Source organism: Suncus etruscus, chromosome 14 (genome assembly GCF_024139225.1).
Source record: "Suncus etruscus isolate mSunEtr1 chromosome 14, mSunEtr1.pri.cur, whole genome shotgun sequence".
Lineage (NCBI taxonomy): Eukaryota > Metazoa > Chordata > Mammalia > Eulipotyphla > Soricidae > Suncus > Suncus etruscus.
Window position 1 is genome coordinate 39295593 of NC_064861.1, and position 11160 is coordinate 39306752.

Sequence of the window (11160 nt, forward strand, 5' to 3'; positions counted from 1 at the left end):
CATGGGCGGAGATGCAATTGAAGAGCAGTGATGGCGGGCATGGCCTACATGAGTTTTTGGTGCCAGCAGGTGGTTGTCGCTGTGCAGGATGCAATTCAGTACACAGGTCATGAGGGATGCTGGGGCTGAGCAGTGCGAAGCTGTGTGGATGGGCGGGGCCATGTAGGATGCAATGCAGCACATGGGGTCAGGCCCAGCCCCAGCCCCTCCTTGCCACTGCCCAGGATTCCTCCTAGAGTCAGCGCTGAAACTGCCCAGAAAGTTTTGAGCTTTTGGCTCCAGGAAACCAAATATCCCCTCATCTGTTGGGTTACTGATCCTGCCCTCATCCAGTGCTCTGTTGAGCCTTAGGCTGGAGGCAGCCTTGGGTTCAGATTTCTGACTCCAGGCTAAGGGATTAACAGGTCAGGGCCTGCCCCTTAGGGTCTGAGTGGAGTGCTTAATGCATTGGCTCTTCCTGGGAGTGGTAGGGCTTGAACAACAGCTCTCACCACCCTTGGGCCAATGGAGGTGCCATAAAGTGCACAGATTTCTCCCTTCAAAGCTACTGCTCAGCAAATGCAGGCCTGGGACCTCTCCAGGGAGCAGCTGGGTGCCCAAGGGGGACGGCCCTCAGCCCCCTAGCCCTGCACCCAGGAGCAGCCTGTGGGAAGACCCAAAATAGCCAGAGAAGCTGACAGAGCAGCAGAAGTTGAGGCGCGCTGTGGGCGCCTGGGATGGGGAAGCAGGTGAAGGAAAGGAGAAGTGGGGCGTCCAGACACACCCCAGAACCATGCCTCAGACACTCATGGGGGCCCTACTTCTTTAGGGGCCAGGCAGGGGGCCCTTGTGCCTCTGCCAAACTTGAGGGCAGGAGAGCACTGATGTGGAGGCATGTAGGGCAGGCAGAGACCTCGGCAGGTGTGTCGAGGACAGACAGCGCCCTCTCCTGGCCCTGGCATGCGGACTCCACATGGGAACCCTGCAGCTGCAGGGTGTGAGACACTCCACACCTTTCCTGTGTAAAACTTTCCAGAAGCCCAACTGTTGCCCAGTGCTAGGGAAATAACACTTTGCTCCATATAGTGAAGTCAGGTGTTCTCTGGGAGGAATTTACAGACAAGGCTCAGCTTGAGCCATGGACAGCCTGGGTGGGGGACCCTGAGCTTGTAATCATTTGTTTTGGGGGGCCCTTTGCAGCAATTCCCAGGTCACCCTGTCTGTGGCTCACAGCTAAGGCGAGGGGACTCTTGTTTCTGTGGTCAGGGACTCCCTATGCAATGTTAGGGGCTGTATGGTGCCCAGGACTAAGCCCAGATCTGCTGCCCATTCCTGTGGTCTCCCGCTCAAGAGAAGGTGGGTAGAAGGGCCATGTCCACGTCCACTCTGACCCTCTGGGAGGCCTGAAGCTTGTCCACTGCAGGAGGCAAGTCCTGCCAGAGACATGGACCATCTACCCCAGCTATGATCTTGTGGCTAGCCAGGAGGACTTGTGCCCTGGGGTGAGAAAAATGCAGTGTCACACTGCCCCACTGGCTTGCATGACCTTGAGAACATGATGCCAGAGTCTGTCCCCGGTGCAGGTGTCCGGCTAGGGCAGGGTCCTGGGCAGGACTGGCAGCCAAAAGCGGGGGGCAAACACCCACATTTGTGTCCCAGGCGGTTACTGAGGAGAAGCAGGCTGGCAGGGAGGTAAGAGGGGCTTTGGGGACGCTTGCTGGCCTGACACTGGGCAGCCAGGAAGCACCTGGGGGTTTCAGTTCTGACAGGAAGTGCCGCTCCCAGCCCCAGCTGCGCTTTCCACCAGGCAGCGGGGGTGGGTGGGGGGGACATGAAAAAGGGGCCCTGGACAGAAGTTTTGTCACCTGCCTGCCACCTGCTGCTCAGAGACAGGTCTCTGAGGACACCACGGTGGGGCAGGTCCAGGGATGTGTCCCTCCCTGAGCTTTGGGGAAATGCAGAGAAGGTTGGAATGTGGGGTGTACGGAGAGTTGGAATGGGGGTGCAGGGAGGGTCAGAATGTAGGGTACAGGGGAGGGTCGGAATGTGGACTGATGGGAACCCTGGGTCATTTTTCTGGGAAGAGCCCTCAAATCCTGTTCCTAGGGTCTGGGAAGCCTGAATATCTGTCTCAATGAGGTCAGGGGAGGGGACACAGGCTTAGAACTCCAAACCCGGGGATCCCTGTCATTTTGCTTCCTGGTTGTCTCCCTCTCTGGAAGATATTGGAGTGAGTAATAGGAGACAAGCCATAGGGTGCTGCCAAACCAGTGTCTTGGGCCCTTGGCCCCTCATGGCCTGTCAGTGCTGCTGTGTGTTCCAGGGAGGGTCCTGCAGGGTGAGGTCAACCTCCCGCCATGGACACTGCAGCACCTGCCTTTCCCGAGTCTATCCCCCATGGAGCCCTCCTGGCTCCTCTAGTGCACTGCATGATTGGACTAGCAGATGCCAGTAGAGGGTCCCCCAACTGCCTGGTCCTTTAAGCCTAGCTGGGCTGTGAACCTGAGTATGGGGTATAGTGTAGATCCTGGATCCAGCACCTTTATTTATTTTTGTTTTGTTTTGGGGCCACATCTGGCGGTGCTCAGGTGTTACTCCTGGCTGCTGTGCTCAAAAATTGCTCCTGGCAGGCTTGGGTGGGGGGACTCTATGGAATGCCAGAAACAGAACCCTGGTCAGCCATGTGCAAGGCAAATGCCCTCCCCACTGTGCTATCATTCAGGCACCTCCAACATCTTGTGTGAAAAGGGCCAAGGATCTTCCATGACCTATTCTAGGCTGGTGTCCTTGCAACCGGCTCTAGGGCCAGGTGGGAGAAATCTTGGGCTTTGGGACACCCAGTAGATCAGAGCAGGGCAGTCACTGCTGAGGGTACTGTGTGCAGCCTGGCCTGCTGCAGGGGCCCCTGATGGGCCAGCATGGACCCACATACTGGTATGGCCTCTGCCTCAGCTCTGGGCCCCATTAACACAGTGCCAGGGAAAACTGCTGGGTATGGGTCCCAGCTGAACAGCATCCTCCTGGCCAGACCCTCTCCTCTACCAGGCTTCTCCCAAAGACCCTGCATGCCAAAGACCTTGATCTGTGGCACTGCCAGCTCCCATGGAGCCAGAAACCCTCCAGGGCCTGGCTCCTCAGGTCACCTCTATGCCCCTCTGCGTGTCTGTTGGGAGCTGAGGTCCAGCTCGGAACCATCTGTTGTGTGACCCCAGGCGAGCCAGTGGCCTCTCTGGATCTGGCAATGAGATGACAGACCAGGCAATACAGCTGCAGTTCTGCCCCCCCCCCCCAGGGTGTCACCCCCAGGTGACAAAGTGAGTGTCCCACATCCCCATGCAGCCCAGCCCGAACAGCCCTGCTTGGAGAAATCTGTCCTGTACTATTCATGCTGTCCCCGAGAGGACAGTGTCCAGAGGGGGTGGAACCCAGGGGAATCCCAGAAGTGAAAGCCCCCACACCCTCATCTCTGGCCAACCTGAGGCCACTAGGCATGTGGAGAAGTGAAAGTTGCCTCCACCCGCACCACTTCCTCCAGGCAGCCACTCAGATAATGCCTATTCCCTGGGCCCTGTCCTGACCTCGCTATGGGCTTTGCTCCTGCTCCTAGTGGTCTGCATAACCCTTTCCTCCCTCTGATTCCTTTAGACGAGGAACTGCTGCCCCATGGCCTCATTCCTGATGGTTATTGAACTGTGTATAATGGGGAGTCTGTAATGTTTCCCTGAATGCTGCCCACATGCTTGCCCCATCCTGCAGGCCCAGCCCGATCAGGTGGGCCTTGTATCTCCCAGTCATGCAGTCCAGTTGCACCCAAAGCTGGGGCGTAAGATGCCGCAGATCTTTGTAGTACTGTTGGGGACCCTGTCAGGTCCCAGATCTCAGTTCAGTCAACAACTCACCAGGTGAGTCCAGGCCCTCACCCTTCCAGCAGCTGAGACCCTGGGAAGGTCCAACTCCGTCTGTGTGAGCCCCAAATCTGGTAGAATGAATGTGCATAGGACTGACAGAGAGACAGTTGCAGGCAGGCCATGTTTCTACCCTTGAGTCACCCCCTTCCCTGGCCCTGGACCCCTGTCTGCACAAAACTGACATTCTATCTGGGCTACAATGCAGGTAACTGGGTTGTTCTGACCAGAGGTGAAAGAAGGACTCAGGGGCTGCAACATCTCATCCCAGAGCTGGAAGGCAGGAAGGAAGGAACTTCCAAAAGCTTGGGTGGGCTTGGCACAGGATATGGAGGGGCCAGTGCTGTGGGAACCCTGGTATCCTTTCCGAAGTACCCTATTTCCCCGTCCCCAAGTCCCCCAGGCCTGACTCTGCCCCCACAAGGCCACGTGGAGTCCTGCCCTACCACGTGCATGAAGGGTCTGTGGGTCTGTGGAGCTGGCTGTGCCTTGGGCTGATGCCACTTCTTCCTCTGTAGAGGGACACGGGTTCGGCTCCTTGCAGAGGGATGAATGCCCCCCCCCCCGCCCCCCGCAATGCGGCCCCTGCATAGTGTCAAGGCCAAACCACAGAAAGGTCCTTGTCTCCTCGGTGGTACCCTTGGGTCCACCTTCAGGCCTCCATCTGGGGTCCTTCTGCCACACATGCTGCTGATAAGGTCCCCATGAGAGCAAGAACCTCAGACCCCCAAATAGACACTTGGTGCAGACGCTACCTGGCCTGGCCCCACCCCTGGCCACTGTCCCTCAGACACAGGCCACCAAGCCAGCTCCCAGAAGCTGTTGTCCCAGCTGTCCTTGCTCCACAGCAGGTCCCTGTGTCTCTCATGTTTAGAGAAGGTGGGAGATGAGGCTGTGGGGGCTGCAGTTACCCAGTGAAAAGCCCAGTGAGCGATTTTGAGAAACCTTGGGGCATGCAGGAGTTTTCTGTATGAACTGTGGGCTCCTGCTGCCCGTCCCTGCCAACTTCCACCTTGCCAACACCTCGACAGGACCCTCGCAGCGTCCCCGTGAACCCTTTCCTCACTGGCCTTCAGGGGCCATACTCACAGGGGTCGGGATAGGAACGTTCCATAGCAGCCCTGGCCCCTCTCTGAACCCCGACTTTACTCAGGCACAGTAGGAAGATTCTAAGCTGCTCAGTCCTAAGTCAGGCCCCACACATGGTTAGTGTTATGGTCCTCGGGCCAGCCAAGCCTGATCCCTGACCTCTGACCCCATCCCCTGGGTCCTGGAACAGAGTCCTCAGGACCAGGACTGGAGTCCAGACCCTCCAGCGGGCCTTGCTTCCTCAGGACACCCCTGGGTCCCTCCCAGCTGTGGGACTGGCCCACTCTGTCCTAGCACCTGGGGCCACCCCACCTGGCTCCTACCCCCAGCTGTGCAGACACCACAGCTGCACGCAGCTCTCCCAGGCTCAGCCCCTTACCTGGGCTGCAAGTCCCAGGACTCTGATGCCGGGCAGGGTCTGGATGCAGGCGACTGGCTCCCAGGTGTGAGGGGGTGCCCTGGACATGCGGGAGTGTGGTGTGGGGCGCTGCCCCAGCTGCTCAGAGGTAGAGGAAGGCCTGGACACACCGTCCCACCTGGGCACCCCCAGGACTTCTGGGAATGGACTCTCGGACCCTACAGCACTGCCGCCTGCTGGCCTGGGGAAGGGGCGGGCGGGTGCGTGTGACGGTGGGGGAGGTCCCTGGTTTTTGCAGGGCGAGGCAGCCAGCTGTGACACCGTGATAGTGTGTGGGGGACGGGGACGGGGAAGAGGCCACACAGCTGTGCCCCCAACAGGAACCATCTGGGTCCTGGCTGGCCCAGCCTTCCCTGCTCATTCCGGTCTGAACTTCCAACAACTTCCTCCTCTGGGTGTTGCCCCCCCCCCCATCTGCGGGGCTGGAGTTAGGGCAGAGTGTGTAGCGGCCCCCACACACACATAGGCCCAAGCAGTGTCCAGACAGCATCTGCTCTGGGGCTTCACCCCACGGCCGTTCCCTGGAAGTGACAGCAGAATCCTCATCTGTGGTTGGCCTCATAGAGGTTTGAGAGTCCCAGCAGTCCAGTTGACAGAGGCGTGAAATAAGCTACCCCCCCAACTTGGAGCTGTCACAGACCTTGGGAGTCCCTCCAGTCACTGTCAAAAGAGCAATAGCCTCCACCCTGCACTGCAAGGTGACCTCCAGGGAAGGAGCAGCAGGACACACTCTCTAGGGCTGTGCCAATGGTCACTTTCCTGCTGGGCTCTGGGCTGTGTCCATAACAGTTCCTTGGCTCTCAGCTGCAAGGCTGCACCTGTTATAGGGTGCTGAGCTTCTAGCAAGGATGCATGTATTCACATGGCTCTTATGCCTCTCCTGTCTGCCCTGTGCTTGCCTACTTGGGAGATGACCCCCTAATACAGGTGTCCAAGCCTTCTCCTGCCTGCTGGCCTCTTGGGCTAGGGTTTGGGGTCACCTGGAAAGTTAATGGGGTGGGCTTTGGTGCCTGGATGGTGGCCCATGTCCCCAGTGCAGCTGATCGTGGTCCTGGATGGACCGTGATTTGGGATAAATGCTCTATCTTGTTCCGACTTTTGGGATAAAGGCACCTGGGCCAGCTCAGCTCAGGTTGCGATTGGAGATCCACGCTCCCTAAGTCCAGCCTCCCACCACCCTCTCTGCTGACTCTAGAGTCGGATGCAGAGACCAAGCTTCCAACCTAGTGTGGCTGCATCCATGCACCCACCAGGCAGTTGCACTCCTGGGGAAGCGGACGTTGGCTGTGGCTTTCAGCCACCGGTGGACCAGGAGATAAGTCAGCAGGAGGAAGTGGCTGTGGGCTGGGCTGCTCTGGGTGGGACAGCAGGGGACTTCAGGGGATTCAATAGGGGCTGCAGGAGGCCATCGGGGGCTGCCACAATAGGGTGTGGCTTGGGGGTTCAGCGGGATCCAGGAGGCCTATGTAGAGGACTGTAGTAGAAGGGTGCCTGCCCCCTCCAAATCCTTTCTGGGATTCCCCATTTCCCTCCTTTCTACAAATGTTAGTGGGGGTTTATTCAGGTGTGGCCCAATTCCCTGGGAGCTGTATTAACCACCGAACCCCTGGTGATTCCCTGAGAGCAGTCAGTGGAGGTGATGTGCAGGTCACTTAAGAAACCATCTAAGGACACTAGAGAAGAGGAGAGAGAGGCCCAGTAGAGGGCCTAGAGCTAACCTTCTGCTACTCTAGCAAGCAGGAGATAGAGAAGTGCAGACCCTGAAGGAGGGGACACTGAATAGACATGGATGGTGGATAGATGGATGAATGGATGGATGGTGGATTGTGGAGAAAGCCTCATGCCCCAAGATCAGAACATTGGAGAATCTGGAAGCAAATGTTAGCACAGGAAATAATCTATACACAGTGAAAGGGGTAAAACAGGTTCAGGAACTTTAACACGCAAGCTTTCCATTCCTAAGAAACTGATAACTCAGTGGAGGAAAGCCAGAAACACAAAAGAGCATTTTCTTGAGATCTGGGGTCTTTATTAGGAAGCACCAGATCACACCTTGGGCATGGAGTATGGGGAGAGACCTGGGTCTTTATTAGGAAATGTCAGGGAGGGACCTGGTTAATCCAACATCTCCCCCTAATTGACTTTATAGAAAAATGCAGAAATATGAGGTAAAAAATAATTCTGCGAGCCCGGGGAGATAGCACAGCGGCATTTGCCTTGCAAGCAGCCAATCCAGGACCAAAGGTGGTTGATTTGAATCCCGGTGTCCCATAAGGTCCCCCGTTGCCTGCCAGGAGCTATTTCTGAGCAGACAGCCAAGAGTAACCTCTGAGCACCGCCGGGTGTGGCCCCAAAACCAAAAAAAAAAAAATAATAATTTTGCATCCCAAAGTTCAAAGGGCATATGCCTCTAACTAAAAAATAAAGGGGTTGGCAAAAATTTTGCATAGGTGCAGCAAAAGTTGGAGAAATAGAAAGAAAAAACTTTTGGCCTAAAAATAGGGTGTCCCTCTCCATGAAGCTTCCTGTCAAAGACCAAATACAGGCTCCAGGCATACTAATTTGTGTAACACCAAAGTCTTTCTTCAAGGTCCCAGAAAAGTTTCTACTCAATCACAGTTTTCCCAGTCAGGTATCTGTAATTGGATAACTTCGTGTTATCACATATCCTATGTTGAAGTCAGGATGACCTGTGGCGTCTCTTGATTTCATCTCATCATTATATGGCAAGGCAGGGAAATATGCCTTCAAAGTAAATAATTAGGGGCCCGGAGAGATAGCACAGTGGTGTTTGCCTTGCAAGCAGCCGATCCAGGACCAAAGGTGGCTGGTTCGAATCCCTGTGTCCCATATGGTCCCCCGTGCCTGCCAGGAGCTATTTCTGAGCAGACAGCCAGGAGTGACCCCTGAGCACCACCGGGTGTGGCCCAAAAACAAAACAAAACAAAAAAAGAAATATACAGAGGAGGTACACATAGCCCCTATAAATTATTTGAAGTAGTCTGAGGGGAGGATAAATTCAGGATCATACTTCAGCAGGCAACGTGGTCTTGTGGAGTCTGAAAAAATGGCTTGCCAGCAGTCATGGATCAAGAAATGTCCTAGAGGGTCCTCTAGTGGCGCTAGAGGTAAGGTGTCTGCCTTGCAAGCGCTAGCATAAGGACGGACCGGGTTTGATCCCCTGGCATCCCATATGGTCTCCCCAAGCCAGGGGCGATTTCTGAGCGCATAGCCAGGAGTAACCCCTGAGCGTCAAACGGGTGTGGCCCAAAAACAAAAACAAAAACAAAAACAAAAAAAAAATGTCCTAGAGGGGCTGGCGAGATAGCACAGCGGTGTTTGCCTTGCAAGCAGCCGACCCAGGACCTAAGGTGGTTGGTTCGAATCCCAGTGTCCCATGTGGATCCCAGAGTCCCATGTGGTCCCCCATGCCTGCCAGGGGCTATTTCTGAGCAGATAGCCAGAAGTAACCCCTGAGCACCGCCGGGTGTGGCCAAAAAAAAAAAAAAAAGAAAAAAAGAAAAGAATAAAAAGAAATGTTAGGGCGTTTGCCTTGCACCAGGCCGACACTGGATGGATCTGGGTTCAATTCCTGACATCCCATATTGTCCCCTGAGCCTGCCAGGAGTGATTTCTGAGCCCAGAGCCAGGAGTAACCCATGAGCGCTGCTGGGTGTGGCCCACAACTCCCCCCCCCCCCCCGAAAAGAAATGTCCTAGAGCCTAGAATCTCTCAAAAGCTGAAACCAGTAGTGAGCAACAGTCTATGTGAAAGGAAGTGGTAAAAAGGTGACCATTGAGAACACATCAGCAATAGCAGTGGTGGCATCTTCTTCCCGGGGTGCAGACAGGAGTCTGGCTGGAACTGAGAGTAAAAAGAGTTAACTAGGGAGAAATAAAAAGTTGGGGGTGAAAAAAAAGTTTGGGGCCCAGAGAGATAGCACAGTGGTGTTTGCCTTGCAAGCAGCCGATCCAGGACCTAAGGTGGTTGGTTCGAATCCCGTGTCCCACATGGTCCCTGTGCCTGCCAGGAGCTATTTCTGAGCCAGGAGTCACCCCTGAGCACCGCCGGGTGTGGCCCAAAAACCAAAAAAAATTTTTGGGGGGCCACACCTGGCAGCGCTTCAGGGTTTACTCCTGGTTCTGTGTTCAGAAGTTACTCTTGGAAAACTTGGGGGACCATATGAGATGCCATGGATTGAACCTGGGTCAGCTACATGCAAGGCAAATGTTGGGTTACATCGTATTTTACCGAAAACAAAGTTTATCCCTGGTTTATTTTTATCTGTTTGTTTACAACCTGGTTTCACCCCAAACAAAGATTGTCTTACTTGTAGACCGGGGTGGGTTTACTGCCCCACCCAGGAGTGATCTCTGTACTCAATAAAAATGGTAGTTCTGGCAGGCAGAGAGCTCCGTACTAGGGAGAAGGCTGCCAGACTACGAGTATCTCACCCTCAGCTTGGACTGGATTGTTTTTTTGTGAGACCCTGATTCAGACTCATTCACCTGGGCTTGGAGATATGGAGTGTGGGGTGATTTTACAGGCAAACACCTTACACCCTGTGCTATTGCTCCAGCCCTAACTTTTATAATATGACCAAACTCTTCTGCCACTTTACCATTATGTCCCAATGGATTTGACCTGTTAATGTCCTCCTTATAATGGTTCTGGTAAAAGTAATCGGTCAAACTTGGAATACAATATAGGCATTGTAATACTGAGTTCAAGTAACAAGTGTTTTCAAGATTATTATTTCTGTGAGAGAAGAACCAATTCCTTCATCTACAGAAATGGACATTCCACTCCCGATAGTCTCTGCCTCATTGTGTGGTGTCAGTTTATTATTCTTGTTACCTATTGAAATCGCAACTTGTTTCCTGTGCTCTTCTCTTTTTTTTTTTTTTTTTTTGGAGAGAGCTATGTTGGTTCTGAGGGGACATTTGCAGTCTTATCATGAACTTGTGTCTAAATGTTTTTATTTGTTGTAATCCTGCTTCTGACAAGGCGAGGTGGGACCCAGAATTTCTTGGCTGGGTTGCCATCTGTAGAAACACAAACATATCTTTTGCCTTGAATGAGATCACCAGCAATCCATTAATTATCCATTTTTACCCAAATAGGTTAATTAATTTTTTTTGTATTTGAGCATCTTTAAAGTGTTATTTCTGGGATCAGAGAGGTAGCACAGTGACAGGGTGTTTGCCTTGTATGCAGCCTTGTACCCGTCCTTGTACCCAGGACTGATGCGGGTTTGATCCCCAGCATCCAATATGATCCCTTGAGCCAGGAGTGATTTTTGAGCACAGAGCCAGGAGTAACCCCTGTGAGCTGCCAGGTGTGACCCAAAAACCCAAACAAACAAGCAAACAAAAAAACCAAAAACAAACAAGTGTTTTTTTTTTTCTGAATCTGTAAAGGGCTCTCTTTGGGTAAATTTAAGAAGTTTGATGAAAATAATGTTAAGAATTCATCATGAAAAAAAAAAAGAATTCATCATGGCATATTTCTTCTTATATATATATATATATATATATATATATATATATATATATATATATATATTTGGTTTTTGGACCACACCTGGTGACGCTCAGGGATTATTCCTGGCTATGCTCTCAAAAGTCGCACCTGGCTTGGGGGACCATATGGGATGCCAGGGGATCGAACTGTGGTTCGTCCTAGGCTAGCGCTGGCAAGGCAGACACCTTACCTCTAGCACCACCATGCCGGCCCCTCTTCTTCTATATTTTAATAGTTGAATTTTGA